The 23,078-nt window shown below is 44.0% G+C and overlaps 1 long non-coding RNA gene across 1 annotated transcript in view; it reads left to right on the plus strand.

Moving 5' to 3' along the window:
- The first annotated feature begins 953 nt into the window (after positions 1-953).
- LOC138535973 (uncharacterized) overlaps positions 954-23,078 on the plus strand; it is a 90,690-nt gene continuing 68,565 nt past the window's right edge. Inside the window, exon 1 of the long non-coding RNA XR_011284888.1 lies at positions 954-1,469. This is a non-coding gene — a long non-coding RNA (uncharacterized lncRNA). The remainder of the gene's footprint in view (positions 1,470-23,078) is intronic.

The following is a 23,078-nucleotide window of genomic DNA, read 5'->3' on the forward strand; positions in this document are numbered from 1 at the left end:
TATCCCTACAGCCCCCCCTTCCCCAGCACTTGCTCTGCACTTACCTCGCACTTGCCACCAGCTGGCCCTATTTATTTATTTATTACTTTACGCCACTTACCTTGTACTGCACTTCCCCCCCTCCCCTTCCCCTTGCACTTTTCCCCCTCCCCCACCCCTGCACTTGCGCGATCTGAATGACACCTGGCCTAGTAGGATCGTTGTCTGTCTCCCCTTGTCCCTCCCCTCCCTGCCTTGTCGCGCCTTGAAACACGTGTGTATAGGCGCGTTACAAATACCATATCATATCATATCACCCGGGCTGGGGGGAATACACAGCTTAGCTGGGCTCACAGGCAGGGCACATTTGTGATATCAAATTGCAGTGCCTTGGATAATGATGAGAGATGCTGGCTACCATATCTTAACCTCAGGTATGGCTGATATTTACAGTTTAACATGTAGCCAGTGCCAGCAGTGCCCCCAGAGCATTATCTTCATAGTTATGCAGTTTTTGGAACAGGAGACTTAGCTGTCACTGAAGATGTCAGATGGGCTCCTTTGACCCCTCAAACTGCTGTGGCCACTGGCTACTCATGCTGCAGGGCATAGGTATAGCCTATGCTTTTGGCAAGGAGCAGGGCTCAAGTCGAGGGTACACGCGGGTGGACGGGGTACACCCACTATTTCAGAGGGTGGACGCCATCCCCCGTAGGTATTTTAGAGGCCACGGGTGGATGTAATTATAAGAAACATCCATTATATATCTTTTTTAATTCATCCGTCCCTGGGACTCGAAACGCAGTCCCCAGGTTAATAGGCCGGGGGACTTCATCACAGCACCAACCTTGAACTTGAAACACGTGCAAACAAACACAGTCTTAAAGCAGGCAGGCCAGGCCTGGATCTGCATAGTAACAAAGTGTACTTTATTTTCATTGGCTGTTTATCAGCCAATGAAATCTATTAACATTACTGAGTGTGGGTGGGTGGAGTCAGTGGCAAGCACGAGAGCCATATTTACCATGGAAAACACTCGTAGGAAGCCCTGCTGACCCTGCGCCCCTTTTAAACAACATCTTACTGGGACAGCCTATGCCTCTTTAAGCCTGCCAGGGGCACGTAGGACAGTGCCGCCAGCATTATGCCTTTACTTTGTTTTTGGGGGGTGGTTTTGTCCACAGGAGCAGGAAGCCCTGCTGACCCTGTGCCCCTTTGCAACAACGGCTCACTTGGACAGGCTTCCTGAAGTCTGCCAGGCACGTAACATCGTGCTGCCAGCATCGTGCCTTTTTACTTTTTTTTGTTCTTTTTTTTATTTTTATTTTTAGTCCGCCGGAAGCTCTGCTGACCCTGTGCCCCTTTTCAACAAAGATTCACTTGGACGGATAGGCCTCTTGAAGTCTGCCAGCCAGCACCATACCTTGTACCGCCGATAGACCAGAGCCTGGAGTACCACACTTTGCCTTTTAAGGAAAGGAAACGTCTGGGTGAGTCGTGAAGTGTATTGAAAGTACAGCAATATTGCCAGATGACTTTGTGTAATTTGGTGATGCACAACTGGGTCCTGGGCTTTAAGTTGCATTCTGGGAGTTGTAGTTTTGTTGCCAAACAGGAAAGGCCAGGCCCAGCAGTTTGTGCGTGTGATTGTAACTTTTGTTTCTCCAGACAAAACTAAGAAATGTTTTTTGATATGGAGAATATTTTCTTTTGCTTATGTTAAGAGTGGCATAGAACATTTGTTCACAAAACTGTAAGCCCGCTGCTCTTTATAAATAAGAGTAACAAGCATTCTGCCATTAGCAGATGGCACCACGATGAGCCGAGGGAGGACTGCCAAATTAGGTGAAACCTTCAGGGACACGTGTAAGGATTTTTTTTATTGTAAACCCACACCCTTTGATTTTATTTACAGAATGGACAGGCCTGCTGCCGATGCAGTGAGATTAGTATTTACAAATTCATAGGACTTTTGCCTTTTGCTTATTTTTACAGCTGCTTTGAGCTTTTCCATAGGAGTCCATGAGATGGATTCCTACTTAAACCCCACTTTATCAGTAGAATGGAGCTGGTGTTTTATGCAGAGGGACGTTTTACGGCCAGAAGCTCTGGTGGTTTGACAGCATATCCAGAGCACCATAGTGGCACTGAGGACGTGCACTGATTAAGGGGTCGCCACACACAGAATTGTGTGATTTGATTATTCAGACATTTAGGGTTTGAACAGGTTTTCTTTCTTGATTTGTGGTTTGTTCATTGTTTTATAATGCTTTAAAGTGCCCCTGCAAAATGGTTTCATATGTTTCTTATTCGTGTTGCTTAAAATGTGTTTAGCTTCCCGTAAGTATCAATTATGATTTATGGTTTTGCCTTATGATTTTGCCTTAACCATTGAAGCATATATAGGGTTAAACACAGGTGTATTTCTCATAAGTGTTTATAGTGTAACTTGGCATACAGGGGACTTTGTCCCATGACATTGCATTGTGATAGAGAGTGCACCATTGTGGGTGCCTTGCATTGTGATAGAGAGTGCACCTTTTTGGGTGCATTGCAATGTGATTGAGTCTGCGCCATTGCAGGTGTTTAGAGGATTGTGGTATTGATGACCCATGCAATGAATAGAAGGGGTCTTTCCATATGAGGTTTAAGAGAGCCCACCCACCCTAACAAGTGGGTGAATGTGTATGTGTTTATTGGAAACATGTTTTATTGGTTATATTAGGTTGTCTAGTGAGATTACATTGATATTTTATTTCTATTGCGCTCATACACAAGTGTTTCAGAGGGCGACAAGGCAGGGGAAGGGGAACAGGGGAGAACAAAAACAAACGTCTTACTAGGCGCAGTGACATTGAGAACGTGCAAGTGCAGGGTAGAGGGGGAGGAGTAGAAGTGCATGGAAGGGGGAACAAAAAGGAGAGTGCGGAGCGAGGAGGAAAAAAACAAATAATAATGCATTAATAAATAAAAAGGCAACAAACAATGGGAGTGCAGCCAGAAAGTGGCAGGTGCTGGGTTTAAGGCAGCAGGCCGGGTAGGTCTGATAAGTGCAGGAAGAAAGGGGAGGGCTGTATGGGTACAGATACAGACCCCAGTGCAAGGGGTGGCCCGGAGGCAGTGCGTGAGGGTGGCAAGATGAGCAGGTGCACCTGGGCCCGGAGGACAGAGGGTGGCCATGTGCATGGTGCTGAGGGAGAGTAGAAAAAGCAGGGGAGAGGAGGGGAGAAGGCAGAAGCAAAGAGGAAGGTCTTGAGGTGCTTCCGGAACCGGAGATGGTGCTCCTCAAGTTTTAGATTGGCAGGGAGGCTGTTTCAGAGGGAGGCCCCAGCCGAAGACAGAGATCTACCCCCAGCTTGTTTCTTTGAGAAACAACTGACCCTGAGGGAGTTAGAGGTAGAGGAGCGGAGTGCTCGAGATGGGAGGTATTTGCAGAGGGATAGCTGAAGGTATGTTGGACCCGGGCCCCAGAAATCCTTGTGGACAATGCAGAGGATATGATGTTGTAATACATCTGCTTTTATACACACTGACCCTTATCCTATTGCTATCCTGAAGGGCAGTTTCAACCACGGTTCACTGGGACAGGCCTCTTGAAGTCTGGCAGGCACGTAGCATCCTGCTGCCAGCATCGTGCCTTTTACTTTTTTTATTTTTTTGTTTTTTTTAATTCGCAGGAAGACCTGCTGACCCTGTGCCCCTTTTCAACAATGATTAACTGGGACGGACAGGCCTCTTGAAATCTGCCAGACAGCACTGTACCTTTTTAGTTTTACTTTTTGAAAAAAAAATGTTTTACCTCTCTAGACCACAGGAACAACTGTGCCTCCACTGGAGATGGGGTCCCTAACTAAGGACAGGCCTGTCACTGTCCTGAGTAGGGCTGCTTGTTATTTTACCCAAGGGTATGTCGACTGGCTGGCTGGTGCACCGACCTCTGGGACCCAACTCCCCCACCATTCTACCGGGAGCTGAGGATGCCGCCGAAAGACAAGAGCCTTGAATGAAGTGAAATGAATTAAAGTAAGTTATAAAAAGGGGAAGTGGGCAAAAACTAAGTACAGGTGATGTAGAGATGTTTCTCGATGACATGGGGCATCCGTCATCTCATCTGGTAGCCTTCATTCCAGCAGCTGTGGTGCTTCTGTTTTCCACTTCTCCCTGCCCAACTCAGCGCACGTCCCTCCCTTCTCAGCCCTGCCACGTTGCCGTTTATATACTATATTTGAGTTCTCAAATTGCCCCAAGACTCTAGTTTTGACATCAATACCAGTTATGTCATGTGAAGGGGAAAACGGGAACTGGACGGGCACATTGTGCTTGACCTGGGACACCCCTTGCTTCTGCTCATCCACCCCCCCATGCCACCTCCCTGTCCCCAAGGGAGTATCCAGCATTGCAGCCACAGAAAAAAGTCCTGCTACTTTCCCCCAAATCCAGTGCCCACAATTCCATACAGTCTCATTCATGCCCCCAAACCGCCCACCCCTGCCCCAATCTACTTTATGGGTGACATTAGTGACAGATGACATTTTAAAACATAACAAAAAAAAATGAAACTCTAGAATCGTTAAAGATGCCAGAAACTCATCTATTAGAGATCTGGGGCAAATTACATGCAAACATTGCAACAACAGAAATGACTTCACAGAAAAGGACATCACAAGTAGTACCATCAGTCTTTGGTATTTGGAGGCGCCATGGAAGTGACTTTAGAATTAGTTGTCGTAAGCAAGCCAAGTGGCAAATAACTGTGCGGTGCAAAATACCTACATCGTTATATATGGAGCCACTCTAGAATCATTAGGCTGTAAAAACAATAATATAATATATTATCATAAGCTACTAAGTGAATCAGAATCACTTATGGAGCTGAAGTTGACACACAGTACATTTAAATGATTTGCCCAGGATCACACACTTTGGTTGGTGAAACCGGGATGTGGACAATTTAAGCAACTGAGCACATCTTCACAGGTTCAGTTGATATAGACATTTATTAAGGTTTTGCTTTACATTCCTTGTGCTTAAAATAACACCTATTTACAAGTCTCTGCTTTATGATTCACCATGTGTAAATGAATATATACAGATATACCACATGCTTGTGTGTGGGATTGCAAAAAGGCAAATAAAGTGTATAAAAATACATTCCAAGAAATGTGTGTACTTAGAGTTTCAAGAGGAGATGGTTATTGATGATAACTTTGCCGCAATAAAGCAGCATAATCACTTTCTGCTCCAAGGCTGGTTGTATTTTCATACACATTAAGGGGTCGGGAGACAATCATGTTGAAATGGTCCCCCACATATCTTCAGCTGGGGCTGACGGTAAGACAACCCTTTGTGATCCAAACCCAGGCACTTTGAATTGCATGTGGATCCCTGCAGCAGGCACTATAACTCTCTCGACTATCCTACAAGATTTGCTGACCATGTCCAGGTCTCCCACATTGGGTGCGTGTGATATTATCATTGTTCAGCTAATACTTTAGAGAGTAAGCCTCACCTGTTCAAACTGCTCGAAGCCCCAAAAATAATTGTATATCTTTTGAGTTGTTGAAAATGGGAACCATTTAAAATACCCTTACCCTCATGTGGTGCTTTGGCACACTTGTGCTAACTGCCCATTCGCCCACCACCGTTCCCTTCACAGGTGAAGAATCACCCTTTCTTTAACAGTATCTGGAAACACCTCAGGAGGTATATGTGTGCATTATAAAGCTTGAGTACACCTAAGTGCTGCATTCACTTCATCTTATATGGATGATCGCAGCCACTGCCAATACTATCATAGTATAGATTTGTTTGGCCAAGTCCAACTCACAAACCGGTGTCAAGGAAGGCAATTATCACCAGAATTGGCATTGCGAGTTTGAATGTCCTGCAAACAGTGTCCAGTTTTTGTGTCGTGGGACTCATGTGCATAACTGACAACACAGGAAGTGTCATTTCATGACCTTTCACCCATAATGTCACAGAATGCAACATAATTAAATGGAGACAATATACCAACTCTGATGAGTTGCCCTCTGGCAGGGGTGTAGAAGCCCTGTTTTTTTCTATTGTTTACTAATAAAATGATGCAGGTATTCCTTTACTGAAACGGGATATTGATCTGCAAATTACCCTATCATTAGTGTCATGCCAGAAGCATAGTGTGTACATATGTCTCAACTCACATGTTTTTGGTGCTTTTGGTGGGTGTCACCTGCCCTGTAAACAGTTCACTCACCCGCCACGGCCCCTACTCGCCCATTCACTTTAATGGACTCTTAACAACCATGTACAAAATTGGGTGTTTTTTACCCTCCCTAGGGATAGAAAAGGTTGATAGCTATGGTGTCTACCTGTGCCCTGTTGCATCAATATCCTGATCTACAGTGCCTGCTCTCCAGTTGCACAGAGCAGGTTCAGAGGTCACTCATGGTCATTTGACAAATGCAGTGACGGCCATGTCTCTGCAACGCATTGGGACTACATTTAAGATATGCTACCCTTGTACCAGAACTATGATTATCAGTAGTCAAGGGTCAGTGAGCTGGGAGTTGTGGGTGCAGAGTGGTAATGGAAGTAATGACAAAATATGACAACATTATTTGGAATGGAGCTATTAAGGTGATGCTTCATGAACTTATCAATTACAATTTACATAAAATGGAACCTACAATGTTCACTCTCAATGTGTTGAAAATGTCAGTTATTCTTGGGGAAAGTAACAACTATGCTGGCAGTGAAGCACCAAACATGCATACAAAGAAATTACTGGATAAACTAATTTGCAAATAAGAAATGTAATGATGAGGAAAGGAGGATCTTTTCAGAGATTCCCTTAGCTTTCATACTCTAAAATATTGGTGTTTTTGTGATGCAGTTTAACAGGTTATTTGGTCAGTAACTCAATCAAATGGAGGCCCACGCATATCCCCAAAGACCTAGATGCCCCTGCCATGGACCATCTTCCTCTGCAGCATGAGAGGGCCTGGTTGAGAGCCCAGCCAGGAGATGACAACGGTCAACAGAGAGTCCCATCAAGCATTGGCCCCACCAACACTTTGCCTCCCTTCCCCAGTGCGGAGGCGGCATCGGCACTAGTCAGTCACAGAGGTAAAACCATGGCATGCATTGGCCAATAACTATTGATATAAGTAGCTACATACAGATACATAATGCACTGACCTAGATAATTTTACAAAATCTTGGCAGGTCAAACAATTCCTTTTTTGCTCTACTCAGATCCTTAATATACATTATAAATTCAGACTTTTTCACCTTGCTCCCTAACTCGCTCTCATTCATGCCACTCATGCCTACGACTAATCCTCACAAACTAAGTGACATGATTACCACTCCCTGCACTGTTCTACAAAGGAACCTTAAACTACGTGGCAGACTACCAAGGCTTTATGACCCTCTATCCAAATCATTGCATAGCAATGTCAGGGCCACCCCTGGCTATACTAGCCCCTCTCAACATCCTCGTCAACTCAACAGCAGACTCCTCCGTGAGCCTATCCACACCCAGAAAGATGCCCTCAAAACTCAGCTCTCACTGTCGAAACCAACACAACCTGGAATTAAGGTTACACTTATAAATGCCCGCTCCATGGTAGCCCATGCAACAGAACTATCTGACATACTATACAACGAAGATTTAGACTTCTTAGCCATCACTGAATCCTGGCTTCACCCAGCAGCTGCTCCCGCAATTATGCTAGCCCTACCAGATGACTATACCCTGCTAAGACTGGACCGAACTACATCTAGAGGTGGAGGCCTTGCGATAATAGCTCAATCTAAACTCACTCTGAAATGCTCTCCGTCCCTCAACTTAGGATCCTATGAATCCTTAACTGCCAAATTAACGCTATCTAATACACAATCTATATCTATCCACCTCATTTACCGACCTCCAGGCCCTCTAGGGTCCTTTGAGGAAGACCTCACTAACATCATCTCAAATAATCTTAAGAATTCATCCCAAAGTATTTTACTAGGCGACTTCAACCTTGGATTTAACAACCTTCAGATGTCAATGCCTTATTAATTAACAACACCCTAGAGGAATTAGGCTTCATCCAGATGATCACAGAGCCTACCCACATCAAATGTAGAACTCTTGACTGGCTAGCTGTGCATAACTACCCTATTCTGGCCTCATCTATACTGCCACAGCCTTGGACTGACCACCATTTGATCATGTTCTCATTAAAGGCATTACCAGCACAAGTTATTAGTATCGCCCCAGCTGCCCAGACTAGAAACAAAAGAAATATTACCTCTGAAAATCTCATCCCTCTGATGTTACCGACCTTGAACGCTATCCCTGACCACACAGACCCCTCCATCATGGTAGATCTGTATAACAAAGTTATGCTCTCTTCCCTTGATAACATTGCACCCCTAAAGTTGAGAAAAAGCAAACCCCTCAAACACGTCAACACATACACCTGGTTCTCCCCCATCTGAAAGCCCTTAGACAGGAGAAACAACGCTGCAAAAAAACTTGGAGATCACACCCCACAGAAATCAATAAGACCAAATTGAATATACTAGCCACCCAGTATAAACAAGAAATCATTCAGGCCAAACAACCCTCCTACAACTCTCGAATCTCGCTTGCCAAATCTAACACCAAGGAGCTCTTCACTATTCTGAAAGAGGTAGAATCTCCTGTTCAAACACCCGACTCTTGCATTAAAGATAAAAATTGGTGTACGAGCATACAAAATGCCCTAGCTAATAAAATCACCTCCTTGCAAACTAAGATAAATAATAAAAAAGACTCACTTCCCCAACCATCAAAACGAGTATCACCAGCTTTACAACAGGACCACCCATTCAACCAACCCCCTCTACTCCCACCCCCCAGTTCAATTTCCATAAAGTCACTACTAAAGAGGTTGAAAAGGTTATCCTAACTCTCAAACCTTCAAATTGCCATGGGGAACTTTGTCCTGCACAACTGATAAAAGATGTGGCGCGTGAGCTTGCACCATTCATCACCAAATTAATAAATGCCTCCTTCATCACAAGTACTATACCTAATAACTTGAAACAAGCGTGGGTCCTCCCCTCCTTAAAAAACCTAACTTAGATCCCTCGACTCCTACGAACTATCGCCCTATTACCACAGTACAATTCTTACTTAAAATCCTAGACAAAATAGCATACCAACAAATTCAATATTACCTTGAACACTTTCACCTCCTAGGAGTCAGACAGTCTGGCGTCAGGCCACGGCACCGAAACTGCTCTCTTGGATCTCAAGACACAGATAGACGAGCTGAGAGACAAGGGGAAGACTGCACTACTGTTACTCCTTGATCTCTCAGCAGCCTTTGATTTGGTTGACCATGCAATCATCTACAATCAGCAGCCCACTTTTCTCAAAAGGCAACTGACTGGACCCAATCCGTCCTTAACAACCGCAGTATGAGAGTTTTCTCCCCCTTAGCAGCCGCCGACCCTACACCTATTATTTGTGGCTTACCCCAAGGTTCCTGTGTCCCTCCCACCCTGTACAACATCTTTACAAAGCCCCTTTTCGATGATCTAGATGGTCTGGGTATCACCTACACTAATTATGCTGATGATACTCAGATCCTCATCCCGCTGTGACTACGATAAGGATTTGGCCTTTGTAAATAAAGTGTACCTCATCATTCAGGCATGGATGGCCTCACACGGTCTATGCCTGAATGATGACAAAACAGAACATCTCATTATCGGCACCTCTTCAAACCTTACCAAATTAGGACCAAATTACTCCTCCTTTGTAATCGACAACAACAAGATTACAGTAGCCAAAGAGGTCAAAACCCTTGGTTTCTACTTAGATTCTACAGTCACTGTCTCAAAACAATAGAATGCTATGGCTTCTGCCACATCATACACCTGTAAACTTATTAGAGCAGCTAAACCTTTCCTCTCATCATTACACTAGCTAGAGCTCTAATACTGTCCAAGTTGAATTATTGTAATGCCCTATATGTAGGCTGCAACAAATGTATCACCAACAAAATCCAAATCCTTTAAAACAACGCTCTAAGAGCTGCCCTGAGCATCCCTAAAAAAGCACATATCGTGGATACTAGAAGATCTGTCAACTGGCTATCAAGGAAAGACATAATCTTCCTTAAATCTGTCTCCCTGACGCATAAGTGCCTCCACCAGGCAGCTCCTTAATATTTAATAACTAGATTTTCCAGACCTCTCCTCCCGCCCATCTAGAAAGGCCAACGCCAATATCCTCCTTGTGTCCAAATTCAAACGCATGAGGTCTGGGGGGAACAGTTTCCCTGTCAAAGCAGCCCTATGTTGGAACTCACTACCTCCACCACTTAGGGAGGACCTCCCGTACTTACAATTTAGAGCTAAGACTATCCACTGGCTTAAGGAACACGATACTTAATATCTCTCTAGGTTGTGTTTCGCCATAACCCCTGTGAATTGTACATACTAATGTCTATTTTTGCCTATTAGAGGACACATGCTAGAATATTTGTATATACTGTACATCTTGTGTGATACTTGATTGATTGTCCATTATTGTCCAGGTGCCACCAACAATGTAACCTCCGCTGGAACACACCTCCTGCTGCTATGTAATTAAGCTTCACAAATCTCTTGATACTTTTGCTAAAGTACTATTGTCTGCAATTTGTTGATGGGCAAATCGATAAAGGCATTGTTTAATAACCACGCAACAAACTCAACGTCCTAGACATTTTCATAGAAATTATTTTTCTGTTCATTTTCTTTCTGTTTGTGACTGCTAGTCCATAATGGAGTCCAAAATGCTAGTACATGAAACTAAAACCAAGCTTATTTTATGTCTTTTCGAATTCCTGTAGCACAGTGCAAACGCAAATCCAGTATTATGGATTTATTTGCAAAATAATCCAAGACACCAAGCTCCAATTTAGACAGTCTTCCTGAGCTGAGTACGTCCAATCAAGATGCTACAGTGTCAAATTCAGGGAGGAGCATGTCCAGCGAAATCCATGTCCCAGCTTATCCACAAACAGAAGCTGTATTGGTCACACATGATGAGGTTGCTGTTCTGCAAAAGAACACTCTCTTGCCTGAGTGTTGGGACTTGAATCAGTGGGCACAATTCAAGGAAACGTATCCATGGCTAAGAGTAGAAAATGGTCTTCTTGGGTGCATAATATGCAGTGAGTTTAAACTACTTGGAGTGTCAGTGTCCCAAGGTGTTAGCATTTCCAAGGAATGGGTCTCTGGGAATATAGCTCCATGTGTCACAACAAAGGCTAGCAAGCTGACTTCTCTACGCAAGAAAATGCATAAGCACAGAGGATCTGAAGCACACATGAAGGCATGTACAATCCAAGCTGAGTCTAAGAAAGAGGTGCTACGGTCTGCCATTGTTGAGCAACAAAAACATTGTTTTGCATCAACTGTGAAGGTGTTTTGCACTTTTTATTTCTCCGCCAAAAATAATTGTCCCTTTTTAGACTTTCCAGATCTAATTGGATTGCAGGTTGCTAATGAAGTCGACATGGGGTCTATTCTACATAGCCAATACACTGCAGCACAAATAGCTGATTGCATTGCTTCAGAAATGCATAGGAAGCTTGGTTCTATTATTGTGGAATGGACTCCAAAAAATGTCCATTTTTGTTGACGAATCCACAACTGTTTCATCTCATTCTGTTTTAATTGTTTATATTCCTTCTTCCATTGGCGGTAAAGAGCCTATCACCTTTTTCCTTGATTTCCTAGAATTGGCTGGTGGGGATGCACAGTCTATTGAAGCACCACTTTTAAATTGTTTATCCAAACATGGGTTTTGCCATGAGTTCCTTGCAGAAAATGTGATAGGGGTATGCAGAGTTGTGGCAAGTGTTATGCTAGGACGAAACTCTGGTGTGCTTGAGAGGTTAGCTGAAAAATATCCCGCATTGTGAAATGGCACTGTTTGTGCCACCGCATTGAGTTGAGCGTGTCTGACACTGTTCAGACTGTCCCTGGTCTGAAACATCTGACATCATTTTTTAAAAACTGTATGCAGTCTACCACCAATCGCCCAAAAATCAACGTGAACTTTCAGAATGCGCAAAGGATTTCGAATCTTTTCTATTAGGTGGATTGCTTCGAGTCAGAGGGCTATCCGAGCATTATGGGAGTCATACCCGGCACTTCATAATCATTTCCTGAGGGCAAGCGCATGTATTTCACGTGACAGCAAGCATCGTGCTACATTCATTGGGCTCAATAAAATCATGACATCTGAGGATTTCCTTCTTAATTTAGCTGGTATTGCAGATGCAGTAGGTGAAGTTGGGGTTCTTTCTGAAGCTTTGCAGAGGGATGATGTCACTCTTCCGAGAGCCTATAAGCTTATCAACCGAACTGTGCCTGGCAAACATTTGAAAGAAGCAACGGATTCCATTCAAAATGGGTCCTTTAAAGGGGTGACTATCAACCAGGAGGAGTCAAGAGGACAGGTTAGAATAAATCTTCCTCAATTTTACCAGAATTTGACAGATAATTTACGTTCACGATTATATCCCATGACTGCAAGTAATAGGTCAACCAATAGTTCTTGGGCTGATGAATTTGAGACACTTGTTACCCAGATAGATGTTCTTAATTCTCAGACGTGGCCCAGCAACATTGACAACCGTGGCTTGAGGGTGAACATAAGCTGGAAATACTGTGCAGGAGATTTTCGGTGAATTACAATTCTATAGGTGAAGGTTTCCGGGACTACATTGACAATGGTGGAAATGAAGTTCCCAAACAGCTGCAACCCATCATGAGGGCAGTAAACACCCTGCCAGTAACATCTAGTGACTGTGAAAGGGGGTTCAGTACAATTAACTTGATTCTGTCACCTGTAAGGAATACTCTTAGCATTAGCCGCCTCTCCTCCTTAATGTTTATAAACCTCATGGGCCCTCCTCTGCCACTTTGGGATCCTCTGCAATATGTGAACAGGTGGCTGTCTTCACATCGCAATGCAGATGATAACCAGTCACGCAAAGTAGATCATGCAACCCAGTATAACAAAAGGTATGCAGATGTGTGGGAGTTTCTGTGATGCCAGCATTTGTCAACATGCACATATCCCTGATGAGGAGAAATGAGTGCATTTGAAGACTGTTAAACATTGATTTTGTGTACATTCAATAAAACAGGATGCAATGTCAAATGTGACAACTGCAGGAACATATGTAACTCTGTTAATAGTTAATAATTCAGCTCGTAATCTTAATGTCTGATTCTGCCCTATCTTTCATCTACTCATATCCTCTATTTCTCGTTCCTGTCGCTAACAACTCTTTATTATTATAAAAGCTCATTGCTTTGTTACCTTTCCTTGTGCTAAGCTTCTCATGTCCTCTTCAGCGTTTTCTGGTCTTTTCTACTGTTCTTCTCTTCTTTTTGGTCTTCCTGTATCTCACCTTGCTCCTCTTTGCTCCATTTATCATTCTTCTATTCAAATTATTTGTACTCCTGCTCCTCGACATTCAATCACTTCTGCTCTCCACTGCTTACATTGGCTTTCCTTTGAAAATCACTTCTTTTTAATTTTCTTTGTATTGTTTTTAAGTGCCTTTAGGGCCTCATCCCTTAACTTTCATCTGTAGTTTCTTGTTATTCAACAGCTTATTCACTTTGTTCTGAATCTTCTTCTGTTGGCTGTTTCATTCATTTGATCTTCTTGCCCCATACCTGGACTTCTCTTCCTCTTCCTTCTATTTCTTCTTTTCAAGTCCTGTTTAAAAACATATCTACTTGTTGATCTTTGGTTTCCTGTTAATCTGTTCATGTGAATTGTACCATTGGTTACTCTGTACAGCGCTTGGGCATTAAGCGCAATATAAGTTCAATAAAGATACAAAAGAAAAAAATAATGCAATGGGTATTTTATTCTCTTGGGTAGAGTGTTTTTGTCTGCTGAACTGTAATACATGCTATAGTCCTAATTTCTGCATAAAACCTTTTTTTGGTTTGGGTGAAACAAAACAGTCTGTGTCAAATGTTTTCTCTGACTTGGATGCACCACAGGATATACAGTCTACTCTGGCCAGATGTGTGCATTAGCCCGTAACAAGCACACAGTGCAACTGATGTCACCTCCGGCGAGGTCACCCACGGCGAGGTCACCCACGGCGAGGTCACTTCCCTTTGGCTATGCTAATGAGTCCCCCAGCTTTTCTTTTAGGACTTGACCCCTGGCAAGGAGCTTTTGAAAGGGGAATCTAATTAGCAGATTAACCTTTCAGAGATGGAACTAACCACATAATTGTATGAATTAATAAAAATCAAAAATGCCAGGGTTTCTATACCCTTGCTACACCCTTGCTAGATGGCAATTCCTGTCACCCATATCTTGTTTCCAGAGTTTGAATCACGTAGCTGGTGGCTTTCTCTGATCCCCCACTGTCTTCCAGTTCTACATTGTCACGGCACAGGGTATTCTGCCACATCTAATGCAGATAGTTTGTAGATGTTGTTGCTGCAATCACTATGAAATCTAGGCAAAATATGTGATCATAAGCTTCTTTTTCTGTGCTGCTCATTAACCCGAGAAATAACTATAGGAAAAGGCATACAATGATGTAAAATCCCAAAGCAAAAAAAGCAGAAACTGAAGAAAAATAAAAAACAGTAATGACAACTGATGTTTCTGAAAAAAACAGATGAGTTCAGTCAAGATTTTTAGCCACCTAAAAATCCACGAACGCCAAACGTAAGCCTTTATTACGACTCAACAACCTTTTTTGTGAACATTGCCAGCATGGCGTATGTTCATTCAGTGCATTGATTGTTCACCCTATGCATCAACATGGACATAGGCATAGAACTCAGCTTATTTCCTGTGTTCACTTTACCACTGAATTTGATGATCGCAGTACAGCCTACATTTTAACAGAAAGAATTAAAATAAATGTTGCTTTTTCTTTCAGTAATGTGCGAAATGTGCAAAATGTGTTTGTGTTCTAATATACGCCTGCCGAGTCAAAACGGAAGTCGGTGTTCTCTACAGAATGGAATTACCAGTCATGTCCTTGATCATTGGCACTACACCATGCACACCTCTGCCCCAGCAAAGGCTTCTCCAGAGCCCATACTCCGCCCTTGCATTTTCACTGATCTTTGCACTTTGAGTGAGAAGTTAATCAATCACAGCTGCTCTTTTCCCAGGTTAGTGTCACGAGATGTCATGGTTTTATTAGTGTAGAGATTGCCCTAATCGCACTCCATTATATCGTTTACAGGCGGGTTTTCAATTATTGAAGTGGACTGTTTCATAAGGTAACTTTCTTCAATGGAGATTTCTGAGAAGGTGATCTTCGAACTGCGGTTTCTTTTGATCCAGTGAAATCAAACCGCAAATTGTGAAGTTTCTGAAATAACTACATTGTTCAATGCCTCGGATTATGCCGGGGCAATTTCAAAGCCATCTTCTTTCTTGTTATTTTAAATACATTTTAGATTCATATTAACTGGATTCCATGCATATGTGTTGAGTGCAGTGTTCCACACATGCTGTTCATGCAGACTAGTAGAAACCCCTCAGGGGGCAGCCTCGGGTCTTCTCAAGGCCCCTTCCACTCGTTGCCCAACTGCCAACGAGGCAAGCTTACCATTGCAATATTTCATCACATTATGAATACTGGACTAAGTCCAGAGCTTTGCCTGGAAGCAGTAGTCACGTCCTATTGGATGTGTGTGACGGTTTTGCACATATCTGTCTTTGATTTGAAGCAGAAATTAATATTGGAAGAACACCTTATAGAGCAATGGCAAAGGTAACACAAGCTAACATAAAACATGGGGGGGCGGGTCCTTTCTTGTATCATAATTATATTAACAACGTGCACACATTTAAGTGGCCTTTTTACATTGTCTCTCGCCTTGAATGCAAGTTTGCAATTGGAAGCTGAATCACCTAAATATCAAGGTTTGGTGCAGGTTGAATTCCATTTAAAATTGGGAAGACCTTTATCTGACTTTGAACTCTTGGAGAATAAAGGATACTTCTTGGTTGGAGTTTGTTTTCAGTATTAGGCAGATTCCAGAGAGGTGGTATTTGTTTTGCTGGAGTTATTAAGATATATTAAGGAAAGAAAAAAAAGTCAACAAATGAAAACAAAAAAAAGAAAGGGATAATAAACAGATGTTAGAGTAGTTGAGTTGAAAGACATGTAAAGAGAGGCAGTGAGGACTTGGAAAGTTACATTTAGGGTTGGTTTCGTTTGGATAGGTATTGATATTTCCAGTCAACCCTGAATGAAACATTCAGTGGTTTCAAGTTAGTGAAGCCAACAAAAGGTCTGTGAGGTGAGTCTAGGGAGAGGGAACCCCAGAGAGTGAGAGCAGAATGGGTGGCCCTGAGACACATTGGAGATGATATTAGATTGCGTGAGACACTTTTCGTAGTCTGTACAAATGCCAGTGAATGTTGGGGGCATGCAATATTAATCTTTCAGTGCAGTGAAATTAATGTTATGGCACACTTTCTGTATCATGTGACATGAGAAAGAAAATGTTGTGGCATTAGGAATCATTTGGGCATTGCCTTATTATGTTTCCCGGGGAAAAGTTGTTTAATTTGGGTACGCATTTCAAATTAAACCCAATTCATTTATGCGGTGCAACTGTAACTCTTGGTGCACATTTATCAGTATTTCTTATGAACATGCATGTCTTTAATTCTTCTACCCCAACCTTCAAGTCCCCTAAGGTTTCTGCCTGTAACATTGCCATTACCTTGTGCTTGGTACGACGTCCTTTCATTGCCTGTATGTTCATCCCCAGGCATTTTAACATGTACATTCCATTGAATGTGCTCATCAAATTTTTTAGGGGGGTGGTAAAGTGCAGATAAGGGTTTGTGCGGGTAGGCAATATCAAAAATAAGTGTTGGAGGGGTGTTTTGGGAACCCCCCCAAAAAAAAGATTAGCATTTTCGATGGAATGTGCACGTTAAAATGACACGGGTGAAATTACAGGCGATGAAATGACATGGAACTCTTGTCCAAAAGCTCATTCAGAATATCTAAGAAAACTCCATCTGGTGTACAGTAAGTGGTACATTGGAATTCACAGGGCACGTAAAGACTGGAGGTGGGTGTCTGTAATCCTGCTCTCTATATGGCAGAGGAGAGGCACAGAGGACCCTAGCCAAGATTCTCCATAGGGTAGCGCTGGTCGCGCAATCAAGGCCTAGTTTCTCAGGAAGGGATGCAGGCTGGTTCTTAAGTACAGTGTAGTCCCCAAGCCCCCACAAAGGAATGTCCACACACTGTATTTGTTAAATTATATAATTAATATTCAAGGTTATGTACACTATCACAATAACTCACCTTGTGCTCAGAAAATCCACAATGGCAAATACATACAGTTCTAAAGTAGTACCACAATTATTATCAGATCTCATTAAAGTGCATCAACTATACTCTGGTCGAATATCACACAGATCAAGGAATAAAAGTAACCAACAATAGATATAGGAGGAAAGCACTTGGTTAGAACAATGGGTGGAATATTGACGCCTACCAACTAGGCACAATTCTGTGTGGAGATCCCCCCACCTGGGCAACCTGTAAATTAAAGATATATCACAAGCCCAGTCCATATATTGTTCTATAAGTCTTATTTCCTTCTATAAGGTTTCTACCCCCCCCCCCCAATGTACCTGGTAGAGCAGAGTTCTTCGATGAGGCGTCGATGGATCCTTCTTGAGTGACTCCCTTTAAAGCAGGAGCCATGGATCGTCAAGAGGTGTTGAAGAAGGTGAACTTAGCGTTGATGATGAAAAGTTCGATGGTGCCGAGACCACGGCGTTGTTCAAGGCGGTGCTTGTTGGCGACGTCCTGCGAGGATGAGGTGTGCGGGGCATCTCAGTGTTTGATAGTTCAGGACTGCAAAGAGTTTCTGAAGAACTGTGGCCCGACAAGGATATTGAGTTGTTGAAGTCTTTGTGGTCTTAGGTTGACAAGAAACCCACCGGCAGATGTTCCTCGGCGCATCGATGGCCTGGCCTTCTCCGGCAGGATAAGGCAGGCGGCGGTGCGGACGAGCACGTCTGTGAATCAAAAGTCTTAGGCAAGGGAGCTTGCAGCTCCAGTCGTCAGCGGCACGGCGTCAAGTGGTCCCCTCTTCTGGGCAACCCGGCTTCGACAGGCCTCCAGCGGTTACGGCGATATTCCGAACCCTGGTCGACGGCAATGGACTTTGACGGTGTCGATGTCCGGTGCTTTACTTCGTTCGCCTCGGCGGTCCCCGTCTCCGGTCAGCAGCCTTTCGAGGGTCTGACTTCCAGGGAGCTTCGGCGAAGGTTAGCGGTGCACAATGGTCCCTCGGAGCACTTGAAGAGGGCAGCTAACCAGGTCCTCTCTCGGATCAGTCCTTGATGAACTTGACAGCTTTCGGATCAGGTCGAAACAAATGCAGCAGCAGTTCTTCCTCTTCCAGCTGGCCCTCAAGGATAAGCAGTTCCAGTTACTCTTCAAGTGTCAACTCAGCTTCTGAACAATTTCCAGTGGTGAGAGGTCCCCAGATATACTTTTCTGTCTCTCATCCACACTGCTAGGTCACACTCACCAGCCAATCATACAGAAGGGCATTCATGCAGTCAGTCAGCTAATCAGGCACAGTGTGCATTCAGTCCATACTCCTCCCTCTCAGACACTTACAACAAGGAATGTGTATTGGTACAAGTACCCAGCCATTCAACACTACACACTGCATTCATACCAGTTTCGGGCAGGGTTTTCTCAGTCATTGTGTCATGCACCAGAAACCAGACATCCACAACAAGAAGTGCATATTGGTCACACACTCCATTCACCCAGGTCCCACCCACAGGGTGTACCCACAACATACAGTCACTGGGAAGGCTCCAGCCAGTCTGGCCTGGACTTCATAACTTAACAAGGGGGTCCTGGGAGTCCCTCTGCCAGACATTAGTCCTGGTTATGAGAGACTTACCTAGAGTCTTTAGCTCACTTTCTTTCACAGAGAAGAACTATCCCAAACATATCAGTTTTTGTCCTGCCCTGGGGCAGTCAAGCACCGAAATGCTAGTCAATTCTCCTCTGAACAAGAGTACCAACAGCATCCCCAGACACGTGTTTCGGTCTGGTTGGACCTCATCAGTAGGGAGGAGCTGTGCCTCTCTAAGAGTAGTGAGCAAGGGGTCCACGTCTGGATTCCCCTAGTAACTTAGGGTGAGACCCTAAGTTACTTAAATATGCAAATTAACAAGGGGGTCCTGGGAGTCCCTCTGCCAGACATTAGTCCTGGTTACGAGAGACTTACCCAGAGACTTTTGCTCACTATTCTTAGAGAGGCACAGCAAATTACTCTCAATTTGCTATTCTCTTCTGTGTCTCAAATTACCACTTCTCCTGTGGAACCCCTTATCTGGTCTGACCCTTTTTTGGTGCCATTTGCATTCCATATTCCTGCCCTCCCTTCTAAAGCTCCTACTGTGTCCATTTTGCGATATAATTGGCGCTCTGTGGATCGGCGACCCTTCTGGGCAATGTGCTGGAAGAATGCCATAGCTGCCCATTGCTTAATCTATCCACATTGATTTATTGCCCGAGGAAAGCAGCAGATTTAGCTGCACCTTTGAAGCCTACGCTGCTTCATAATCACCCATCTAATCATTGGTTCACAGATGAACTTAAAGCAGCTTGTCTGGGGGTTAGATGGGCAGAATGCAAATGGCAGCACTTTTACAGTATAGTAGAGAGGACAGTTTATAGGCCTGTGGCTAAAGCATATCATATGTCTATTTTCACTGCAAATCAGATCTTCTTTAACCAGAAGGTCACTAGTGATCTCCATCAACCTAAAGGGCTGTTTTCCATTGTGAAATCTTTGTGGTCCCCTCGCAATCTCTTTGTGATTCCCTGGTCCAATTTGTCCTTTCTAAGATTGATACCATTAGGGCTGAAATTCATAGCCATTACGGGAGTACCATTGACAACTCATGGGATATTGAAGCTAGTGGTATTGTTCATCAGTGGTCCAAGTTTCCTGTTTTTTTCTGAGGATATGGTTGAGAAGGCTGTATTCCAGCTTAAATCAACCTCCCCTTCAGTTCCCCTGCCTTTGGCAGTTTGTGAGGCCATCACTCCTGGCTTAATTACCTGGGTTTCCCAGGCAGTTAATCTGTTTTACCAGTCGGGGGTATTCCGGTGAAGCCAAAACAGGCCACAGTTATCAGCCTTCTTAAGAAGTCCTCACTGGATCCTACTTTGCCTGCTAATTTCTGTCCTATGTCACTTCTACCTTTATTTATGAAAGTTCTGAAATCTCTGGTTGCTCCTCTTCTTTTGTTCTTTTGGAAAGCACAGTTTTTTTAAAACTCTTTTCAGTCGGGTTTTCATCCAGGATGAGGCACGAAATGTGTCCTGGTTTGTGTCATCGACAACTTGGCTCGATTGGTGGACAGCGGTGGAGTGGCTGCGCTGATATTGCTAAATGTTTCAACAGCCTTTGACACCATCAACCATCCTGCCTTGCTGTCTCATGTGGGGTCAGCAGGCCTCTTTGGGTCTGTCTTGGCTTGGTTTTCCATTTCCTGACAGACAGGGACTAATCTCTTTCTCTTTCCTATTTTACTTCTGCCCTCTGTTCTTTATCTCTTGGTGTCCCTCATGGTTCCTCATTGTCCCCTTCACTTATTAATATGTACACCCAGCCTCTGGGCCGCCTCATCGGCCCTCTCAGCTTCAGGTGCTTCACTTATGCCAACGACACACAGATGCTGGTTCGATTAGATTTGAACCAGGCGGAGGTCTCGTCATGCTTGAGTCAATGCCTGGTGGCCATCAGCGACTGGATGGGTAGGAATTGGCTGAAGTTGAATGGGGACAATACTGAGGTCTTGGTGGTGGGTTCCCTCCTAATCCAGCTCTTTGGTCCCCATCTTTCTGGACTGTCGCACTCAGTGATTTTCGGCTTCCTTTTTCGGTTTTTAAAAATCTGGGGATTTATCATCCACACTCTCCCTGGCTGTTCACGTCGGAACATTGTTTAAGGCTGGCCACTTCCACTTGAAGATATTGTGTAGGGTGCTACCTTTTCTGCCATGTCATATTAGACCTCTGGTCTTGGCCTCTCTGGTGATGAGCCATATAGACTATAACTCCTTGTTCCTGGCTCAGCCAGTGGGGCTGATCCTCTGGCTACAGCTGCTGCAGAATTTGGCAGCCAGGGAGGCCATTATCACTCCTTATGGCACTCATATTACTCCAATCTAGCATTCCCTCCACTGGCTTCCTTTCGCCAGGTGTATAGAATGTAAGGCTCTTTGTTTAGTTCATCTGGCCTTCTATCACCAAGGTGCTGATTATCTATGGGACACATTCTCTCCATATCTTCCAACCTGAGCTCTTCGCTCAGCTAATGCCTGCTTTATTTCTATTCCTAGGGTCTGCCTATCAAGAGTTGGAAGGCCGCGCCTTTTCGGTGGCAGCCCCAAACTATAGAATACACTTCCTTTTGTTTTAAGAGGTAACTCAAACCATCTACAATTCAGGCGTCTCTTGAAAACGCTCCTCTCGTGAAGTATAGTGGACTGTGTAGTTGTGCTTTATGCTTTAGCTCCAAGATGTCTTTGGGCCTACGAGCACTCTAGAAAATATTTTAACATAACATGACAAGTCTTGGAAAGATGTTACATTTGATTTCTGTTTGATTTTCCCCTGAATCTACGAAACATGGCAGTTTTCCCATTTATTTCACATTCAATCATACAATCATCTTGATCTATTAGTATCAATGCATTTAGCATGACATAATTTTCCTTTAGGCATTCCTAACCATTGTTCTTCTGCTTGACCTGTGGCTGAACATTTTTCATGTTCACATTTGGAAATGAACAGGCAAAGAGAATAACTACCCCTGCCTCTTGAACTTGAGACCACTTCAGGTGCTTGAACTTCAAAAGCCCCCCTTGCCTACAATTGTGGCATACAGTATTACTTGTCGCAAACACATTTTGAAGACTCTGTAGGCCGGGGACACCACACACATTGTTTCTACCTCTTTCACTTGGTTGCCCTTGTTCTCTTGTAGCTGCTGTGCCCCGTCCGCCCACGCCTGCCCCCAAATATATTGCTCTTGTTGTCATTGCAAGTTCTGTAATTAAAGTGAATGCTAACCCGCTTCTCTTTCCTCCTTCCTTTCAACGTATAGCGTTCTAAAGCGACAGCGGTTGGTTTTTAGCGCTATACACAAAACACAAACAAAATGGAAGATAAATAAAGTACTGAGCTTGGCATTCTGTCCGGTGACCATTGTCCATGGGTCTAATTGTAATTAATTGGTTATTTGTAACGTGCTTAATACCCTGGTTGCTCTGCATAGTCTTGCTTTCACGGCGAGCATGTGCGTGTTGCCCCCGAGCTATCCGAGACCAATGTGATGCAGCCTTTGTGTCTGCCTCCTGCCGGCACCTTCCGTGGAACACCAGCGCGTTGGGCTTTAAACCAGGCTGGATATCATGTCTGGGTGGCATGCTTTGGCATGCCAGTTCTAGAGGGCACTTTTGGCAAGCATGTCGAATTCCTAAACAGACGAGCTCGGCCCTTGAGCAGCGGCATCACGACCGTATCACTTAAAACAACATCTGCTTTTAATGCTACCGTTGGAGAAAAGGAAACGAAATTACAAGGCATTGCAAGGCACAGGGCGATGCCATTAAAAGGGCCACTGCGAGAAATAGAAGGCTGCCACCTAGACTGCCTCAAATTATGAGCTGAGCTTGTTTGCCTCAAATTACGAGCTGGGCTTTTTTGCCTCAAATTATGAGCTGGGCTTTTTTGCCTCAAATTACGAGCTGGGCTTTTTTGCCTCAAATTATGAGCTTGGCTTTTTTCAAGTGTCAGCAGTAGGGTGCAATGCCATGCTGTCATCGTCAATTGTGGCTAGCGCAGTAAAAGCAAGCAGTGCTGGCACGGTGACTGCCCAGCTCCACAGAGGGTTCAGCGTGCCACAAAGTTAAGGGAGGTTTTCCAATGGGCGCTGCGCACACACAACTATTAACTGCAGTGTGCTGCTGGCACAGCCTCCAGACAGTGTGTAGTAATATGTTAAGGAGT

The sequence above is a fragment of the Ambystoma mexicanum genome, chromosome 1q (assembly GCF_040938575.1).
Source record: "Ambystoma mexicanum isolate Mex_15411 chromosome 1q, UKY_AmexF1_1, whole genome shotgun sequence".
NCBI lineage: Eukaryota > Metazoa > Chordata > Amphibia > Caudata > Ambystomatidae > Ambystoma > Ambystoma mexicanum.